General features: G+C 36.1%; 2 long non-coding RNA genes across 6 annotated transcripts; both read right to left on the reverse strand.

Moving 5' to 3' along the window:
• Nucleotides 1-1,413: 1,413 nt before the first annotated feature.
• LOC140864230 (uncharacterized) lies at nucleotides 1,414-5,495 on the reverse strand. 5 transcript variants are annotated; one of them, XR_012144162.1, is made up of 4 exons: nucleotides 5,278-5,495; nucleotides 3,102-3,253; nucleotides 2,347-2,413; nucleotides 1,414-1,638 (listed from the first exon to the last, which is right to left on the reverse strand). It is a non-coding gene; the product is annotated as an uncharacterized lncRNA (long non-coding RNA). The 5 variants fall into 5 exon arrangements; XR_012144161.1 differs by adding an exon at nucleotides 2,246-2,270 and having other exon boundaries at nucleotides 2,347-3,253; XR_012144160.1 differs by adding an exon at nucleotides 2,199-2,270 and having other exon boundaries at nucleotides 2,347-3,253.
• Nucleotides 5,496-14,049: 8,554 nt separating this feature from the next.
• LOC140867091 (uncharacterized) lies at nucleotides 14,050-16,304 on the reverse strand. The gene is made up of 2 exons (XR_012145041.1): nucleotides 16,083-16,304; nucleotides 14,050-14,298 (listed from the first exon to the last, which is right to left on the reverse strand). It is a non-coding gene; the product is annotated as an uncharacterized lncRNA (long non-coding RNA).
• Nucleotides 16,305-22,186: the final 5,882 nt, after the last annotated feature.

The following is a 22,186-nucleotide window of genomic DNA, read 5'->3' on the forward strand; positions in this document are numbered from 1 at the left end:
CACATCCCGAGACAAAGTTTTCTTAATTTATAAATGTTTTAGGACTTATTAATTTATCTTAGTTAAATTCTTTAGGGGGAACATTTTATTTTCAAACGGACGACTGATAAGAAATGAGTAAGTTGCCCTTGAGCTCGACTGACCAAGTCGACTGAGCTCTTAACTCTGCTTTTCTTTTCACATAGTTGACCAAAGTTTGACTCAGTCGTGATTAAGATTATGTGATTGAATTGACAACTTTTCTAATTATATTTTTATCAGTTATAATTTTATGTTAGTTATAATTTTGGAATTCAGCTGAATTACTTTATTTTGAACGTTTCAACTATCCACTAACTGAGTGCCATGTGTCATGTCAGGAGAAATTCAAATCATCAGAGTAAAAATGTATCAAAACTCACACATTTTATCTTCTTCACCAAGCACTTAGCATTTCTGAGCATTCTCTGCAAATTTTTCATTCCTGTAACCCTAGCAATCACTCGTTCCTTCAATTTTTCAGCAAAAAAACTTCAATGGCATCTTCATCGCAGCCACCTACCTCATGGATGCTATATCCATGGACTTTGAGTCCATCTATGGTATGGAGTATCAAGCCCTAGTCGGGGTATTTCAAATGTGTAAGCTTTTAGTCTTAGGAAGTTTCCATCAATCGAGAATCTGGACTACTATGAAGCGGAGTTGTTATAGTTGTACCGCAACTGTTCTGTTAACAATGATGGAGAGTTGGTTCTTTGAATCATAGGTCATCGACTAGTTAGTACAGAGGAATATTTTTCAATACTTTTATCTCTACCTCAAGAAAGCTTGTCCAATCTCTACGATGTTCCGACCAAAGACATTGAAGAGATGAAGACATTGCTCTCTCATCTGGTACTCCACTCAAGCTCTCAGAAGACAATAAGGAGCTAAAACTTGAATTTCAGGTGTTGGCTGACATGGTAGCCAAATGTCTGCTGGCCAAGGATGGTTATTTTGCTCCTATGACTATGGAGAAGTTTCAGGAAATGTCTACCATCGTTAAGGAATTTTGGTGGACTAGGGACACCTAATTTTCTAGATCTTCAAGGAGATGATTGTGAGACCTCTGTTCTAAACATCTAATCTCGGATACTTAAAACAATAAGCTAAGATAAACCAATAGATAAGTCAAATAAAAAAAATTTATTATTCAGGTGAACAGTGCCTCGCTCGATCGATAAACTCAACCGATCGAGCGGGCAAGTTCTGCCCTGCTGCTGTCCGCCTGAAGGACCAGCTCCGCTCGATCGGTAAAACTCAACCGATCGAGCCGGCAAGTTTTTGAAAAAAACAAAAAAGAGGCTACGGACATCTCGTTCGATTGGTCAAACTCTACCGATCAAGCAAGAGCATCTCTGAACAAATTTCAGATATAAACTTACCAGCTTCAACTACATAAATCCATTCAATACATACTGAGGTGCAAAATACATGCAACAATAGCATACAAACCTCAATACTAGCATAATCGATACAACATAATCAACAAAGTTCGAGTTCTAAACATGTTCCAACATATAACTAGATTGACATGTTGTTCGATTTCTAAACCGAGTCCCACTTCTATCCCTTGATCTCGATGCTAACCAAGTCTCCTCTGACTCGATCCTGCCCCATCTGTTGCCAAGTACACATACAAAAAAAAAAAGCAACAGCCGGATAACTCCGGTGAGAATGATATTTCCAGTAAAAAAAACATAACATGCAATAACAAGTAATATATCAATAACATGATATAAAGACAACATATTCAATGTTAATACAAATGAAATGCATGTCTTTAAAACCGGGATATAAACTCTAATAATCAAGGAATTTCTGCTATTCTTTTGGGATCCCGAGGATGAGATCACGTAAACAACCCAACTACTCTCCCGATCGAGATGGTGTCACGTATCTCCATCCTCTAGACTTTGGTGAAACTACAAGGAGTATGCTGACATAAGGTGAATTTCTACAACTCAGGCCACTCACAATATAGCTCCCAAAACTTCTAAACAAAAAGGGCCGTACAGCCCGCTGAAATCAAAGATTTAGGCTCGAGATCAATGCATATAGAAAACACAAAGCATTAAACCATAAATAAATTAATAACAAGAATTTAATCACAAAATACAAGTTTCCCATTCTAGAACAAGTATTGATGCAAGTATGTGATTTAAGGAAAACTCAAGAACCATCTGTCTTGAGTGTTCTATCCCGCTAAAACGATATCTTCTTGTACCTTTCTCGTTCAAATAGCTCCAACTCTGGATAAGTTACAATAAGAGGTTATATCAAAATCTATGCAACAAAAACAACATTCGCTCAAGGTAAACTCTTTACCGCTCTTCGTCTAACTCTTCGACGTTCGACCTCTGCTAACTCTGGGCTCAACAAACTTCAAACAAATCTGTACGGAGGAAAAAGAAGATCAACCACGACAATCAACCCAACTGCCAATGGTTCAACAATTCAAACGAATCAAAATATTCTGATCAAACCGGCTGCATAACGGCTATATTCTGATTAAACTGAAAACACAGACAGCAGTATAAAATCCCAATCAACTCAATACAATGCTAAAACATCAATAAAAATTTCAATCCAACAAATCACAAAACACCCATTTTCGAAATAGGCTTCCAATAATCATAACAATTTCGAACGACGCTTTTTTTCAAAACCGACTAAGAATAAACGATAAGAACTTGTTCCAAAACATCATAACCAAAACTCAATCGATTCTAACATCTCAAAATAAAAATATGACAGATCGTAGAAAAACATACTTTAGAACGAAGATCTCGCTGCCGGAATCGCTAATGAAACGACCCTAACTCTACTTTAAATAATAGTAATAATAATAATTAAATAAAAATGCGGATTTTAAAAAAAATTTATAAAAATTTCGGCATGACCTAACTATTTATTTTCAAATCCACCTGTCAAAGACAACAACTAAAAATACGACCAACAATACCGAATAAACTAGACCGAGAAAGGAATGAGAACCAGAGAAAAGAATTCGACATTACGAACATAAAAAGATTAAAAAATTACATATTTACATGCCCACAAATAATTCTATAAATCCTTACAATAACATTTATCCAAACAACAATATGAAAGACTTTAAACTTTTTTTTTAAAGTGAACTTTTGCGGAAGACTGGCATGGTCAGAGGGATGTGTCGTGCCCGCATCACAGTCTACTCGATAGTCCTCCCCGCAATCTCAATGATAACCTAAACCTGCACCAAGTAGATGTAGTGAGCCTCGGGGATCAGCAAAAATATGAGGGAAATAACAAGGGTTTAAAATACATGTGGAAATACTTAAAATACTGTACATATAATACTTTGGAACTTACTCAGACGAGTTGAATGATAAAAGAGAATGAGACTTACTGCATGCATAACTGAAATACTTAAAATACTGTACACAAAACTCGTACTTTTAAACATGGAACTTTCTTAAACTTAGTCTGAACCTAATGCATAACTGAAACTTAATAAACTTAACTGAATAATACTTTGCACCCTATCTTTAAAAAAATAGACTTCCCAAAAAGGTGAACTTAAATATAACATATGCATGGATAAGTCCAACATAATGAATGTAACTGAATAAACTGTACTGAAACATAGTCATATAAATTTTGAACTGTAACTGTGAACTCAGATCCTTGAATTGTGACTCTGGTTTCGATCATTATCATGGCTGCAGTGCACTATGCCGCAAGGAAGTCAGGATGTCTCCCAAACTCGTCTTGCCCTTGATTGGCATGGGAAGTCAGGATTTATCCCAAGCTCGTCCATACACGTATTTCTGTGGTATGAAAAGTCAGGATTTCTCCCAAACTCGTCCATACATGTCTGGTGGTATTGGAAGTCAGGACGTCTACTAGCTCGTCCATACACGTCTTTCTGTGGTCACACCCATCTCACTTTGTTCAAAATATTTTATTTCCTTCTTAATTCATGGACTTAAGCATGCTTATGAAGATGTAATGTACTTGTAAATATTTGCTCGATAATCATGCAAAAGACTCGAATATGGATGACCGGGATGGTGATTTAGGGAGCAAATCAAGGATGGGGATCTAAACCATAATTTAGCGCTTAAGACAATTCGAGCGGTTCGCCCGTAAAACCTATAACTCACTCAAATCTTATTCAAAAAGATTTTTGCTTGAAACCATGACTTCGTGACACTTAGGACTAAATAAGAAAGTCATCTTCGGGGTATAAATCCTATCCAAACCTTTTAATAAAAATTAAATTCCGAACAACCCCTCATTCAATCCAAAATTCTGCACCTATCCAATGAATAGCCTAGAACTCGACGAACACTTAACCTAATTCATTTCCGCTTGAATCCGCATATTCGTAACATCCTAAACTATTTCCAAACCCAAGCCCTTAACCAAAACCTGAGTTTAACCTTGTTTTAAAAATCAGTTTCCGAACAGCCCTGTAACTATCAAAATTCTTCTCACGCCCTTCCCACTAGGATCCTCTTCTAGACATTCAAACAAGCTCCTCTGAATTTCCAGCTTATATGCTAACAACTTGACCACCCCAAGACCCTAATCATACCACTAAAACTGCCTTCCCCAAGCCTAGAAACTCAAAATAGCAGCCCCTGCCCATGTCCTTCCAAAAGCGACCCTTAATCCTCACCCAAACCATCAGCCCCTTCACAAACAAGACAAGTTCCTTGCTCAAGTCAGCCCATGCTCTTGAGAAGATTCCCAGCCCGAGAATGACACTGTTCTTGAGCCAATACCCAGCCCAAGAAACACCGCTGGCCCTGTTCCAGAAACCTGATTCCTTCAACAACCAATCAACAGCCCTTCAACCCATCCGCTACCTATATCCAACACAACCTAAGTACAACCATCTGAGCTGGGTCTCAACAATGGCAGCCTCTAAATGACCATCCACGATCACGCAACAGAACGAATCAGAAAAGTCCAAAATCGTAAGAATTTGTAAATAAGGCAGAAACACACCTTTATCAAAACTTCTATTCTCAACACATACCCAACTCAAGAAAACAAAATAAATAGATCTTAAGCAAGTATTTAACTCCAAAGGAATCTGAAATGAACTCAAACCGCTAACAAAAGAAAAACAGAAACATCGAACGGCCCTTAAGTAAATCAGAAAATCTATCGTGCTCCCAAAGTCCAAAAATTTCGAAATGCAAGAAAGAAGTCAAGCACACAATCGTATTAATCTACTTGGTGGCCAAAGGAGCCCATAAATCTTGCCTCACGCTAAACAAATCAGAAATGGGGGAGCTCGGCTGAGCTAGAAATCGAGATCGAGGAACGCCGGAATGATCTCGAACAACAAGCTCAGGGAGACCACGCCGGAAAGGTGGAGCTGTTGCGGTGGTAAGCTAGGAATGAAGAAAATGAGAGTGCCGATTGATGCGAGAGCTGGAGAGGAAAAGGGGAAAATCGCATCCGCTACTTGGAGAAGGGGAAAGGAAATGAGGCCGATGAAATGGGCAAGTTAAATCCTTAACGGGCCGTGAATTTGGGCTGGGAAAAATTCCTTCGGCCTGTTCAACACATATATTTAAGTGTGTTGGTAAATATTATATAATATGCAGTATTTATATGGTGCGAGTAAATGTGCCCGTCCCAAATTTTCGCAAATACTCAAGTTGAAAAATCCAAAAATTATACACTTTAAATATTTTGATGTCACGGCAACGAGTAAAATATTTAAATGACAAGCAGAGCGATTAAAATAATTTAAACAAACTAAACTAATGTTTAAAAGAAATTTAAATAAACACACAAGCAGCACTAAAATTTTTAAAAAAATTTGTACAATTAAAAAGAATTTAAATAAATAATCTAGGCATTTAAAATAATTTAAAATAACTATCCGCTAAACATAGATTATTTAAAATAAATAAGTTGGACACTCAAAAATATTTAAACAAATAAGCTAAACGGTTAAAATCATTTAAAAGAATAAACTAGACAATTAAAATTAAAATCATTTAAATATGCAAGCCTAAACCTTTAAAATATTAAAACAATTTAAATTGCACAATGAAATCATTTAGACACATAAATTTAAACAATTAAAAATATTAATTAAATAGTTAGTACAATAAAAATTATTTGAATAAATAATAAAATATTTTATTAATACATAATTCACAATAAGAATTTAAATTAAATAAACCTAAAAAATAATAATCCTAATATTTATTTAATTTAATGCATGCGATTTAGTAAATTGGATATTTAGGCATCACAATTCCTTCCCCCCTTAAATGAAATTTCGTCCTCGAAATTCAGGACTTACTAACTTGGTTCGAATACCTTAGACCAGATCAACACTAAATTTCTCTAACTCTGCCCCCACATTAGTTGGTCCAGGGCTGCACACTCTGATGCTTACTGCTATTTATATCGTCAAGAAACTGACTAACTCTTATTTCAATACAAAATTTACAATTCTTACATCTTTCCAAATGGTCTTATCCTCAATTTACCTTCAATCTAAATTTATCAACTTAAAAATGTCATCCTACCGCACTGATAAGTTCTACACCCTACAAATTCTTAGGTCTTTATGTTATTGCACGACCTACATTTTGCTAACCTTATATCCTACGTCAGGATTCCAAGCAATAGAGCCCACGTAACCAATAAATAGTTTATGTCGACCTCGACCATAACTTAAAAACATTCTAACAAATGAAGCTATGCTTAACGTCTATTTACCAATTAAACTTAACTCATATAATATAAAACTCGAGCTCTTAAGAAGTTCACAAGTCCTCAAATTAATTAGAGACTAAACTATAAATTCTTCTAAATAGGACAGCTAAGGGACTATACAATTCTACCTCGTTAGGCCTCAAGATATGATATGAATCTGACTCATTTCTATAAATAAATCTAATCTAATCCTTGATAAGAAAATATACCCATAACATGTTGTTCGGTTCCAAGATATTATCCGATAACATATAGAATCCAAATAGGTGACTAGACAGATCCCAAATATCCATTCACAAATTTATGCGTTCATCTCTAGCGTCTTTGATTCTACCGCAAGTTCAACTCTTAATTAAAATTTCCAATAAATAAACCTACAGCTTATCCAAAAAAACTACCTGAATGTTCTATTCATCATTCTATTCCCATAGGTGGTGCATTAGTCTTACCGGTCGACAATCACAAAGTCTTAGAATATAAATGTAAAGTACTCAAAAGTCTCTAGGAACAACTCTATTTTCTATCTCATAACTGTTCACCCAATCAACTAATTCACTAACTAGCAGTCTCTTCGTTAAAACTAGATATAATTAGTAGTCATCACTCCTCGGATCGCAACAATAACTTAGGATTTTATCTAGCACTAATACCAAATCCCAATGGTCTAAACCCTTACTATGCGGTTACGAACCAGTTCTCAACACAAAAAAAAATTCGAAATGATAATTGGATTTATGGCCCACCCATATTCTCGTTATGATGGATCATGAAAGAAATCAAACATACAAATAATGCTTGCTTAATATGAAATTAAATGGCGCAAGCATTACAAACAAACGAGCCGAAAACACAAATCTAGATTAGTGAAAACAACTCACTCATGATCCAATTCTAGGGGTGAATGAATAATAATGAAGGCTTCATGAATAATGAATATGAGCCAACAAGATACAAATTTTGTGATCGTTCATCCAGGGGTAGAGAAATCATGCTCAAACAATCCAGGCATAATTAAGAGCAATCGGTGTGACTTCAGTCGAGAGAATTCCACACAAGTTACTATAATAAGGGAAAACAACGGTCTAAAAATAAAATCTGATGTCAACCACATAACATGATAAGATTACCAGAAAGAAAGACATAGTGAATCTTACTCACATCAAGATGTGACTCTAGAATCAAAGAAAAATTTCTAGAGGTATAAAACATGAACAAGATTTTATTAAGAAGTTCGACGAATTCCAAAGTAGTTGAATACAATGCTGACTGATGTCATACGAATTCATAAATAAACAATGGATGTGGAAAGAAATTCCAGATACGCAAAAGTTTATGTTGCAACGGATTTGAGCACAAAAAAAAAAGAAAAAGGAAATAACGATCGGAATAATAGTTCACAAAATTGAAAGACTCATAGTAACCGACTCACTATTTCCAAAAAAAATCGTATTTTCCCAAATAACAAAAGAAAAACTCAAACTATCCATAAAAATATAAAACCAAGTTCGTATCCCAAGTCTTCACAAGATTTCGATTCATTAACTTAACAGACCAAAACATACGCCTGATAAGTGCATTTTGTATGCATTATTTCATATTATTTTTATGTCTATTTTGTGTGCATTCATATTATTTTTATGTATTTTAGTGCATGTGTGTGTATTTCACTCCTTGGGTTAATTTTGTAGGAAAATATATTTTTGAAGAATGAATTCCGGACCAGCTTTGTTCAAAAAATCAAATTTAATTTTAGAGAGCTCCAAATCCGATCTCCACCGTTCAGATTATATTTCAAGATGTTTGGATGCTATAAATTTCAGCTCAATCCGACGGCTAGATCTCAAGATATGAATTTTTGAAAATCGTCGCTCGGTGCAGAATTTTTGTACTGCGCGCGCGCGAGAATCAAGCTCGCGCGCGCGCGAGTTTCGTGTCCAGGCCTCTATTTTTATGTGTTGCGCGGCCTCGCGCGCGCGCGTGTTTGGGGGTCATATGTGTTCCAAAAAATCCTTGTTTTGAGAGGAAATTAACTAGTAGGCGTTCCGGACTATATATATACAAGATATAACATATTTTTTAGGGTTCCGAAGTTCCAGAACGCGCAGAACGCAAGAGGAGGCGGCTACAAGGCTTGGGAGAGAAGATTTCTCTTTTCTTTTCTTCTTCTTATTTTTATTTTTGAATTATTATTTTTAATTATTGAGTAGTTTATTTTCAACCAAGACGGCGTGATTGAGACGAACAAATTTATGTAGAAAACTTGGATGTTTGTTTGAGATTTTTTAGAGTTGATTTTATTTTATTGATTGTCAGATTTATATTTTTCTTGTGAATAGTCTGATCAACTATTTGCTTGCATGTTAATCAATTCCAAATCGATAGAGGAGGTTTTGATTTTGATCACTCTGATAATTAACATATTGTAAAACCGACTAGAAATAGAATTCGGTTTCAGTGTGCGGTTTAGGTGTAAACTGAATTTTCACAAATATTTAATGCATTCAAATTTGATTAGAATTACAAAAGATTAGTTCATCAATATTTGAATAGGTTTGATTGTTCTAGAAATAGACCTTTGAACAAATTAGGAGAATTTCCGTGAATTAAGATTAAATCTGAATCCTGAATTGACTACATGTTACGTGATTTGTTCGGTACCTACGTGTGTCTTGGTTGTCTTTGTCTTAATTATTTTTATCTTCAGTTATTTTTATTCTTATTTCTTAATCAGTTTTTATTTTATATTCTTATTTTATTTAATTCAAAATCATTCTATTATTTTGTCTAGATTAAGTAAAATAATTAATTCTTGAGAATTGACTGCAGTTCCTGTGGGATCGATACTTGGACTCTCTGTCCACTTTACTATTACTTGACCTGGTACGCTTGTCATAGATTTATATCACATCGATTTAGCCGGTCAAGTTTTTGGTGCCGTTGCCGGGGACTGTTTAGTTAATATTAGGATAGATTATTTGCTTGAGACTAGATTTTTTTTTCTTGCATTTGTTTAATTATTTATTTTAATTTTAATTTTATTCTCTTTTGCTTGTGAGGTACTTGGAGATGGACCATCGACAGGTGTTCACAAGATTTGGCCAACAATACTTGGAGCCTTTCTATGCTGCTTGGGGGAGATTCAATGATTTGGCGAACAGATTTCAATGCCATCAGTTTTCGACTTACACCATCACTAAAATTTTTTATGGTGGTTTGGATGAGATTACAAGAAGTTGGGTAGATTCTGGAGCTCTGGCCACTGGCAGTAAATTGTTTAGAAGAGATGAAGACAGTGTGATGCACTTGTTGAACGATATGGCAGATTTTGACTACCATTGGCATTGTGATCCTTCACTGCAGGGTTGGAATCACCAATATCCTCCAGATATCAACTCTAAAAATTTTACGAACCAACCACCAGAGCATCAAGAAGAGTGTATAGGGCGTTCCGAAGATTATGTGGCTTAGTTGGAGAATTTTTTGCGGCAACAGACAGAGACAAATCAATTTTTAGAAAGCCGCATAAGTCTTTTGGATGAACATATTGCGCTTATTAGAGAACCAATTTTGGATATCTGCCAATTGAGTGAAGTAACTGAGCCAGAGCATGAAGAAATCATTTTTGAGGAATCTTCTTGTGAGGATGAGCCAAACATGATAGTGGAGGAGGAAGAACCATTCAAGGAGAGAGATTTTACCTCGTCAGTGGTCGTTCCATGTACACCGTTAGAAGATACTTTCTTGCCATTGACGCCACCTCCAAAATATTCCATCCTCCATGAGCTTCAGCCTGCAATCCGAGTCTCCTTCCGAACTGATCAGTTCCGACTGAGTGTTATTGGACCGACGAGCTTCCCATGCATATATCACGCCAAGCTTGAGGGCGAAGGAAATCAAGACCCATACGTAGAGTCGTATGATTCTTACTATGGGCGGCAGCCGCTTTTTGATGGTTGCTTCTGCATAGTCGGGCTGTAGACTATAAACTTAGCGCTTACTGGGAGGCAACCCAGAGTTCTTTCCCTTGTTTTTTATTTTATTCTTGGTTTTTTTTTATTTAATTTTTACTTCTTTCCCATTCAAGTTTGCCGAGCCTGCCGATATACACAGTTTGTTGCTTCTGTCCTAACTGATACTGTCAAGAAGGAAGAGGATGAATCGAAAACCAGGGGAGTGTTATTTTTGTTCTCATTGTGATTTTTGTTCGTCTTTGCATTTGTGTGTTTGTTATGCATTTTGTTAATTGTTTTGAAGCATTGAGGGCAATGCTTTGGATAAGTATTGGGGGGGGGGGGGTAGAATAGTTTATTTGCATTGTTTGTGTTGCATCTGTCATATTTCGTGTTTGTTTTCATATTGTTTGTTTAAGTTCGTTTGTGTTGTCTTGCATGAGTAGGATGAATCATAATAGCCAATGATGATGAAGTTTATTTGAAAATGGATTTTTGAAAAAATTTTGCTCTTGACTGGACATGAGAAACTGTAGGTTGAACCGTGAATATTTTTAAGCACTAATGTTAGACCAGTGAATTGTAGAGAAATATTTGATGAAGTTTCTGTCTGTTTGACCATTGCACGGTAATAGGTGGTTTGTGGATCTTGATTGTGTTCTATGAATTTTGATGAGGCTCTAGTTTACACTTATGATCTTGGGCGCACCTAGAAAAAATTTATATACAATTCCATCCGGGCCTTGAAAGGATTAAAATCCTTAAAAAAAAAAATCAAATTTAAGGCTAAGTATGCGGATTCAATGGGATTGATGCTCCATCCGGGCTATAGACGAGGGGATTAGAAAGAAAAATAGAATGATTTTTCGTATCCTAGCCAGTTATAGCTAAGTCAGCGGGTAATTATTGGGGCTAATGCAATATCGGGTGCAAAATCCGGAGGTGTGTAATTCATTATCTCAAGGGAGGTGGGTTTAGTCTAGAGGTCGTTGGAAGGAATGGGCACTTGAAGAGTGAAACTTGTACTGATTTGTCATAGGTCGCCAAGCAGTTTTGAAACGAATTCGGTCTAAGTTGAATGAAACTGGAATGACATTTCACACACACACGTTCACGTTAAACCGAAGGTGTATTATGAAAAGTTGAGAGCATGTCTGTGTTTTTTGTTTTGTGATTAAACTTCTCAGAGGCTTTGCACATTTATGAATCGTCCTTACTTATGTTTTTGTTTGTATTTTGTTTTTGCATGTCTTGCTCGAGGGCGAGCAAGAGTTAAGTATGGGGGTGTTGATAAGTGCATTTTGTATGCATTATTTCATGTTATTTTTATGTCTATTTTGTGTGCATTCATATTATTTTTATGTCTTTATATGTGTTTTAGTGCATGTGTGTGTATTTCACTCATTGGGTTAATTTTGTAGGAAAATATATTTTTGAAGAATGAATTCCGGACCATCTTTGTTCAAAAATTCAAATTTAATTTTAGAGAGCTCCATATCCGATCTCCACCGTTCAGATTATATTTCAAGATGTTTGGAAGCTGCTGTCCAAATTTCAGCTCAATCCGACGGCTAGATCTCAAGTATGAATTTTTGAAAATCGTCGCTCGGTGCAGAATTTTTGTACTCGCGCGCGCGCGCGAGTTTCGTGTCCAGGCCTCTGTTTTTATGTGTTGCGCACGCGCGAGGCCTATGCCGCGCGCGCGCGCGTGTTTGGGGGTCATATGTGTTCCAAAAAATCCTTGTTTTGAGAGGAAATTAACTGGTAGGCGTTTCGGACTATATATATACAAGATATAACATATTTTTGAGGGTTCCGAAGTTCCAGAACGCGCAGAACGCAAGAGGAGGCGGCTACAAGGCTTGGGAGAGAAGATTTCTCTTTTCTTTTCTTCTTCTTATTTTTATTTTTAAATTATTATTTTTAATTATTGAGTAGTTTATTTTCAACCAAGACGGCGTGATTGGACCGAACAAATTTATGTAGAAAACTTGGATGTTTGTTTGGGATTTTTTAGAGTTGATTTTATTTTATTGATTGTCAGATTTATATTTGTCTTGTGAATAGTCTGATCAACTGTTTGCTTGCATATTAATCAATTCCAAATCGACAGAGGAGGTTTTGATTTTGATCACTCTGATAATTAACATATTGTAAAACCGACTAGAAATAGAATTCGGTTTCAGTGTGCGGTTTAGGTGTAAACTGAATTTTCACAAATATTTAATGCATTCAAATTTGATTAGAATTACAAAAGATTAGTTCATCAATATTTGAATAGGTTTGATTGTTCTAGAAATAGACCTTTGAACAAATTAGGAGAATTCCCGTGAATTAAGATTAAATCTGAATCCTAAATTGACTACATGTTACGTGATTTGTTCGGTACCTACGTGTGTCTTGGTTGTCTTTGTCTTAATTATTTTTATCTTCAGTTATTTTTATTTTTATTTCTTAATCAGTTTTTATTTTATATTTTTATTTTATTTAATTCAAAATCCTTCTATTATTTTGTCTAGATTAAGTAAAATAATTAATTCTTGAGAATTGACTGCAGTTCTTGTGGGATCGATACTTGGACTCTCTGTCCACTTTACTATTACTTGACCTGGTACGCTTGCCAGTAGATTTATATCACATCGATTTAGCCGGTCAACGCCTTATCAATTTCTTAAACAAAATATACGCTTGGTGGCATCTGACTAAAATCCATTATGAGAAAATAAATTACAACAAGAACCCAACAATTAGTATCTCCTACTGCGCAAGTTTGATATCTTCCAACAAACTCATACAATCTCATCAAAATTACTAACACTACCTAATAACTCAAACAACAACCATGTACTGTCCAAAACTGAAAGAAATATTAATACACCAACTCCGTTTAACTTGGAACCACATGCTATAAAAATAAACAGTCAAAATAGTACACTTTAAACTATAAAAGAAGTTTTAAACAAAAAAAAACTTTAAACTACACACTTAAATAAATTAAACGTTTAGTTTTGAAAATATTTTAAAAAGAATGTGACATCAAAACATTTTAAGTAATAAATCAATAGCGAATACCATATAAAATTCATTAAAACTTATAGACTTTGAGGCAAAATATCTCGAGTTTTTTGCAACCGGCAGTAGGCACAACCCAAACCAGAACCATGCTCTGATACCAACTGAAACGACCCTAACTCTACTTTAAATAATAATAATTAAATAAAAATGCGGATTTTTAAAAAATTTTATAAAAATTTCGGCATAACCTAACTATTTATTTTCAAACCCACCTGTCATAGACAACAACTAAAAATACGACCAACAATACTAAATAAAATAGACCGAGAAAGGAATGAGAACCAGAGAAAATGATTCGACATTACAAACATCAACAGATTAAGCAATTACATATTTACATGCCCACAAATAATTCTATAAATCCTTACAATAAAATTTATCCAAACAACAATATGAAAGACTTTAAACTTTTTTTTTAAAGTGAACTTTTGCGGAAGACTGGCATGGTCAGAGGGATGTGTCGTGCTCGCATCACAGTCAACTCGATAGTCCTCCCCGCAATCTCAATGATAACCTAAACCTGCACCAAGTAGATGTAGTGAGCATAGGGGCCCAGCAAAAATATGAGGGAAATAACAAAGGTTTAAAATACATGCGGAAAAACTTAAAATACTGTACATATAAAACAATGGAACTTACTCAGATAAGTTGAACGATAAAAGAGAATGAGACTTACTGCACACAATGAACTCACACAAAACTCATACTTTTAAACTTGGAACTTTCTTAAATTTAATCTGAACCTCATGCATAACTGAAACTGAATAAACTGAACTGAATAATAATTTGTACCCTATCTTTAAACAAAATAGACTTTCCAAAAGGGTGAACTTAAATATAACATATGCATGGCTAAGTTCAACGTAATGAATGTAACTGAATAAACTGTACTGAAACATAGTCATATAAATTTTGAACTGTAACTGTGAACTTAGATCCTTGAATTGTGACTCTGGTTTCGATCATGATCATGGATGTAGTGCACTATGCCTCAAGGAAGTCTGGATGTCTCCCAAACTCGTCTTGCCCCTGATTGGTATGGGAAGTCAGGATTTCTCCCAAACTCGTCCATTCATGTCTTTCTGTGGTATGGGAAGTCAGGATTTCTTCCAAACTCGTCCATACACGTCTGGTGGTATGGGAAGTCAGGACGTCTCCCAGCTCGTCCATACACGTCTCTCTGTGGTCCCAACCATCTCAGTTTGTTCAAAGTATTTTCTTTCCTTTTTAATTCATGGACTTATGAATGCTTATGAAGATGTAATGTACTTGTAAATATTTACTCGATAATAATGCAAAAGAATCGAATATGGATGATCGGGATGGTGATTTAGGGAGCAAACCAAGGATGTGGATCTAAACCATAATTTAGCGCTTAAGACAATTCGAGCGGTTCGCCTGTAAAACCAATAACTCACTCAAATCTTATTCAAAAAAAGTTTCGCTTGAAACCACGACTCCGTGACACTTAGGAATAAATACGGAAGTCATCTTTGGGGTATAAATCCTATCCAAACCATTTTATAAAAATTAAATTCCGGACAGCCCCTTATTCAATCCAAAATTCTGCACCTATCCAATGAATAGCCTAGAACTCGACGAACACTTAACCGAATTCATTTCCTCTTGAATCGGCATATTCCTAATATCCTAAACTATTTCCAAACCCAAGCCCTTAACCAAAACCCAAGTTTAACCCTGTTTTAAAAATCAGTTTCCGAACAGCCCTGTTACTATCAAAATTCTTCTCACGCCCTTCCCACTAGGATCCTTTTCTAGACATTCAAACAAGCTCCTCTGAATTTCCACCTTATATCCTAACAACTTGACCACCCCAAGACCCTAATCATACCACTAAAACTGCCTTCCCCAAGCCTAGAAACTCAAAATAGCAGCCCCTGCCCCTGTCCTTCCAAAAGCGACCTTTAATCCTCACCCAAACCATCAGCCCCTTCACAAACAAGACAAGTTCCTTGCTCAAGTCAACAGAACGAATCAGAAAAGTCAAAACTGTAAGAATTTGTAAATAAGGCAGAAACACACCTTCATCAAAACTTCTATTCTCAACACATACCCAACTCAAGAAAACAACATAAATAGATCATAAGCAAGTATTTAACTCCAAAGGAATCTGAAATGGACATAAATCGCTAACAAACAAAAAACAGAAACATCAAACGGCCCTTATGTAAATCAGAAAATCTATCGTGCTCCCAAAGTCCAAAAATTTCGAAATGCAAGAAAGAAGGCAAGCACACAATCGTATTAATCTACTTGGTGGCCAAAGGAGCACATAAATCTTGCCTCACGCTAAACAAATCAGAAATGGGGGAGCTCCGCTGAGCTAGAAATCGAGACCGAGGAACATCGGAATGAGCTCGAACAACGAGCTCAGGGGAGACCACGCCGGAAAGGTGGAGCTGCTGCGGAGGTAAGCTAGGAATAAAGAAAATGAGAGTGCCGATTGATGCGAGAGCTGGAGAGGAAATGGGGAAAACCGCATTGGCTACTTGGAGAAGGGGAAAGGAAATGGGGCCGATGAAATGGGCAAGTATAATTCTTAACGGGCCATGAATTTGGGCCCATGTATTTAAGTGTAGACAAATATTATATAATATGCAGTATTTATATGGTGTGAGTAAAAGTGTCCGTCTCAAATTCTCGCAAATACTCAAGTTAAAAAATCCAAGAATTAAACAATTTAAATATTTCGATGTCACGACAACGAGTAAAATATTTAAATAACAAGCAGAACGATTAAAATAATTTAAACAAACTAAACTAACGTTTAAAAAAAATTTAAATAAACACACAAGCAGCACTAAAACTTTTAAAAAGATTTGGAAAATTAAAAAAAATTTAAATAAATAATCTAGGAATTTAAAATAATTTAAAATAATTTAAAATAACTAACTGCTAAACATGGGTTATTTAAAAAAAAATAAGTTGGACACTCAAAAATATTTAAACAAATAAGCTAAACGGTTAAAATCATTTAAAAGAATAAACTAGACAATTAAAATTAAAATCATTTAAATATGCAAGCCTAAACTTTTAAAATATTAAAACAATTCAAATTGCACAATAAAATCATTTAGACACATAAATTTAAACAATTAAAAACATTAATTAAATAGTTAGTACAATAAAAATTATTTGAAAAAATAATAAAATATTTTATTAATACATAATTCACAATAAGAATTTAAATTAAATAAACCTAAAAAATAATAATCCTAATATTTATTTAATTTAATGCATTCGATTTAGTAGATTGGATTTTTAGGCGTCACAGCTAAACTGACTTCGGATTAAAATTCTACCGGACGGATCGACCGAAAACCGAAAATAAAAAACTTGAAGATGGCGTTTTCAAGGTTCAATGGAGGAGAGGCGATATGGAGAAGGAGAAGAAGTGAAGAGACGAATTAAAAGGACTAAGATATTATAACAAATCCTCTATTTTCATTTTAGTCCCTGAAAAATTCGAAAACTGCAAAATAGACCCTGATTAAAACAAATCGGCTATTGAATTCTCTATTTTGCGATTATCTCAAATAAACTCAATTAATATAAATTTAGGGCGTTACAATGATGTTCCAAGAAAATAGTTTTTTTTTGGCTTTGCACTGTATATCAATCGATTGATTGAGGACACTGGATAATGGTGCCTGAATTCAATCATCTGGCTAAGTTGAAGCGACTAATTGCTAGCAATATCATGTATTTCAGGACCAAGGGACATCCATCTGCCTTATCTGAGGAGGAAATGACTGAAGTTTCTAGAGCACCTGCTCCTAAAGCTTCAGAGACAACTAAAAAGGACACTCCGGCTACCCCTAAGACTAGGACTCGTAGACGACTGATCAGTCTGATAGTGAAGATGAAAAAATTGAAGATGTCACCATTCCACCATTGAGAAATAAGCTAAGAACCACCAGGACCAAACCAATGACTGAACCTTCAAAACAGATTCCAATCGGTAGGGAGCTGATAGTGTTTCAGCCAAGTCAAGAATAGGAGATGAGTGAATCAGTTGAGGTTACATCTACTTAAAAGGCTACTTGTAACTCCTGGAAATTCTCTTACGTAAACCCGCATGCATAATTAGAAAATTTAATGATTTAAAAATAAGTTAAAAAGTGGTTAAATGATTTTATGTGCTATTATGTGAATTATGTTTTTTTTTTCAAAAGCCGCCTGTTGTGGCGGGGGGTTAGGCGGACCCCTACTCGTTTATTATAGTGAAATAAGAAAATACAATAGAGGGGGCCAAACCAAACCTCTCGAAAAACTACAAGAATATTAGAAATTTTAAACTTAACCAACTACAAAGCTTTCGAACTGCACCTAATATAAGGAAACCCAGCTCTATCAAGACGACATATCCCTTTCAGTTGCCCCTGGAAATCTTGAGGGAAAATAATGGAAGTCCCACATTCAATGGCCCGATTTGCCAAATCATACACCGCCGCATTCGCCTCCCTGAAGACATGAGATTTGCGAACATTTGAAGAAAAACGAATTTGATTAATACGGATAAGAATGTGACTAAGCTCCCAACTAGCCGAGTTTGCCTCAATAATATTCAAAGCTGCCATAGAATCCACCTCTAGACAAAGAGAAAATAAATTAAATAACCTGCAAAGCTGAAGGCCCTTGTGAATAGCAAGAAATTCGGCCCTAGTATTAGAAACCGGCTCAACACCTTCATGAAAACCAAGAAATGGTCTTCCCAGATGATCACGAACAAAACCACAAATTCAAGAATCCCCGATATTTTTCAAGCATCCATCTATATTAAGTTTAAAAAAACCCTGTGGGGAAGGGAGCCAGCGCACCACCCGAATGGTAATAGAACGAGATGGTTGAGACTTCAAACCCCATAGCCGAGCTGCATGGCCGATTCCTCTGCAATGATTAGCCTTCACATGTCCGGCACGGTCAATCGACATAATATATTCATCAATATCTCAAATAATTTTAGAAGAGAAGATTCTGATTCCCTTATGTTTCTTTGCATTCCTAGCTTTCCAGAGGAACCAGACTATCAGAAATGGTAAAATCTCCTTAATATGCCCGTCCTTCCACCAAGATTTATCCACCTTCCAATTATCAAAAATCAAAGGATTTTGAATGCCAAACTGGCGAGCATAATAGCTCCAAACCATAGCCAAATAAATGATCAAATGTCTCTTGTCCCCGACCGCATTGAAAAATAATAGCCAATGAAAGCCCTCGATTCCGGAGAATATCATCAACTGGCAACCGCTAAAATACCATCTCCAACAGAAAATCAAAATATATTGTCTCAATAGCTTAGACCAATAGCCATTAAACCACCCCATAATTGGTTTAGAGTTTTGAACCAACTCCCATGCTGATTTAGCAGAGAATCTGCAAGAAGTTTACTTCTTCCAAATAGCTCTATCAATCCCAACCTGTTGAATCAAGACCTCCATAATCTGCCCCTCCACCTAATCCAGCACAACGAGAAGCAACCTCTCCAAATTTTGGCCCCTATCATCACAAAACCACTGAACCATAACAATAGGATTCCACTGAATTGGAACCTGCGAAGCCAGAGGGCCACCTGGAAACCAAGAATCAAACCAGAAATTAATGTTACCATCACCAATAATCAACGTGAGTTCATTCTCGGCTCTATCACGGATCTTAATCATCCTTCTCCAAATAGGTGAGACATTATGAATGAGCCGAACTACAGCGGAAGGAGACTTTTACAATACCTGCTGTGCAAAAATTGACTCCAAATAGAATCTACAGTCCGAAACCAAATCCACAATTTTATATAAAAGGCAGTGCAAGTATCCTTAAGTCTTTTAATACGAAGTGTAACGCCCTTTTTTTTTTTTTTTTTAAATCTTAAATGAGTTTATTTAAATTAATCGGAGATTACAGAGTTCAAGAGCCGACTTGATTTTGATCAGGGTCTATTTTGCAAATTTGGATTTTTCAGGGACTAAAACGCAAATATTGGATTTTTTAGATATTTAAGCAAGTGTTGAATAATCTTTTTCACTCCATCTCTCCCCCATCACGCCTAGACTCCATTGAAGCTGCCTCCAACGATTCCCAAGCTTTCAGATTTCTCCCCGAGCACGATCCGTCCGTTAGAATTTATTTCTGAAGGCATATTAGCGATCACGGCTGCGAGAGCTTCGTTCTATCGTAAGTTTTTCTATGATCAGATACATTCTATTTTTCAGATGTTGTTAGAATCGTTCGAGATTCAAGTATGTTGTTCTTGACAGAGTTATGAGCGTTTATTATCTGTCGATTTTGAAATATAGCAACGTTCGAAATTGTTATGATTTTTGGAAGCCATTTTCGAAAAATGAGGTTTTGAGATTTGTTGGAATTGCCTTGTTATTGTTGTATTAGTATTGATTTGGGTTCATATCAATATTGAACTGCTGTCTGCGTTTTCGGTTGGTTCAGTTATAGCCGTTATGCCGCCGGTTTGAGTTTTTGGAGATTTGAACCGTTTGGAGTTGTTGATCTTTGGCTTGTGTATTGATCGTCGTTGTTGATCTTCTATTTGTATCTGAACAAATTCGTTTGGAGTTTGTCAAGCCCGGTGTTAACAACATTTGATCGTCAAGAGATTGGACGAAGAACGGTAAAGAGATTTACCTTGAACCGTAGTTGTTGTTAGATTGTATAGTCTTTGATACAATCTTTTGTTGTAGCTTATCCAAAGTTGGAACTGCTGCATTGAAAGGTAAAAACAGTCATCGTTAGCGGAATAGCATACTCGGGACAGTTGGTTCTCGAGTTTCCCTTAAAAATCACATATTGCATCAATACTTGTTCTAGCATGTGGAACTTGTATTTTGTTGATTGATTGAGTTTTGTTATGTGGCTTATGTTTTATGTTTCGTTATGCATTCATCTTGAGCCAACTTTGATTTCAGCGGGCAGAATAGCCCTTTTTGTTTAGACATTTGGGGGCTATGTTGTGAGTGGCCTAGGTTGTAGAAATTCACCTAGTGTCAGCATACTCCTCATAGTTGCACCAAAGTCTAGAGGATTGAGATACGTTGCACCACCTCGATTGGGAGAGTCGGTGAGTCGTTGCGTGATCTCATCCTCGGGATCCCAAAAGCAGAGCAAAACTTCCTTGTTTATCAGAATTGAAATCCTGGTTTTAAAAGACATGCATATCATTAGCTTTATCTTGATAGCATGTGTTGATATTTTACTTGTTATGTTACTTTTACTGGGAATGTGTTTCTTATCGGTTTGTCCGGCTGTTGCTTTATTTTGTATGTGTACTTGGCAACAGGTAGGGCAGGACCAAGTCAGCGAAGGCCTGGTTAGCAGCAAGAGGGAGAGTTAGTCGTGGGACTCGGTTTAGAAGTCGATTTCAGCATGTCAACCTAGTTATGTTAGAACATGTTTAGTTATCGAACTTCGTCGTTATGTTGTTGTTGCATGTTCTCTACTTTGGAGAAGTTGTTGAACTCCAGAATTTCATGTACTAATTGGAGGAATTGAGTGGTAATGCATGTTTATGTTTTGAAGCATTGAATGGTTTGAATGGAATTGGTTAGCCTTGCTTATTGTTCTGTTTTTATTTTCTGGGCAGAGGGCGCGCTCGATCGCACGAGTACGTAGGATCGAGCGCGGCCCTCCAAATTTTCGAGGCAGAGAAGTTCTTTTTTTTTTGTGCGCTCGATCCCATGAGTTCGTAGGATCGAGCGCACAGATTGATTATTCCTAGAAGAACTTGAGTAATTTTTGGTGCGCTCGATCACACGAGTTCATGCGATCGAGCGCAGCCCTTTTTTTTTTTTTTTTTTTAAATTTCTTGCTTTGCTTTTAGTCTTGGATCTTGTATGCTTAATTGTTGATTAATCCGAGATTAGTTGTTTAGAACCGAGGTCTCACATTAAGTGGTATCAAAGCGTTAAGATTCTTGGTTGAACTAGAGTGAGCGGGGTAGTTCGAGTCCACATGTATTGACTCCTCGCATGTGTTTGAGTTCTTTAATTGTTTAATTAATACCATGCGAGCATGCTTTATTACTTGAGAATTAATTTAATTACATGACTGTGTGATTTAATTTGTAAAGCATGAACTACTTGAGATATAACTGCTTCTATTATCGACTGGTATCCGGTATTCCAAGCGGTTGTAAGGGCATCGATTTGTAGCGATTGAGATATCTTGTGTCCTAACCTTTGATTATCATATGGGTCCTCGTCGAGTGATAAACAGAAACCCACCGCCAGTTATTCCTTCTACTGAGCAAGCTAGCACTGAAGTTGATCAGTTAGATGCTACAACGACTCCTATGGAAACCTTGCTGAAGAGGTTTCAGTCGTTTAATCCGCCGTTGTTGATGGGTACTGAGAATCCAGTTGACTGTGAGAGTTGGTTAG

This window comes from Henckelia pumila, chromosome 4 (assembly GCF_033568475.1).
Source record: "Henckelia pumila isolate YLH828 chromosome 4, ASM3356847v2, whole genome shotgun sequence".
Classification (NCBI taxonomy): domain Eukaryota; kingdom Viridiplantae; phylum Streptophyta; class Magnoliopsida; order Lamiales; family Gesneriaceae; genus Henckelia; species Henckelia pumila.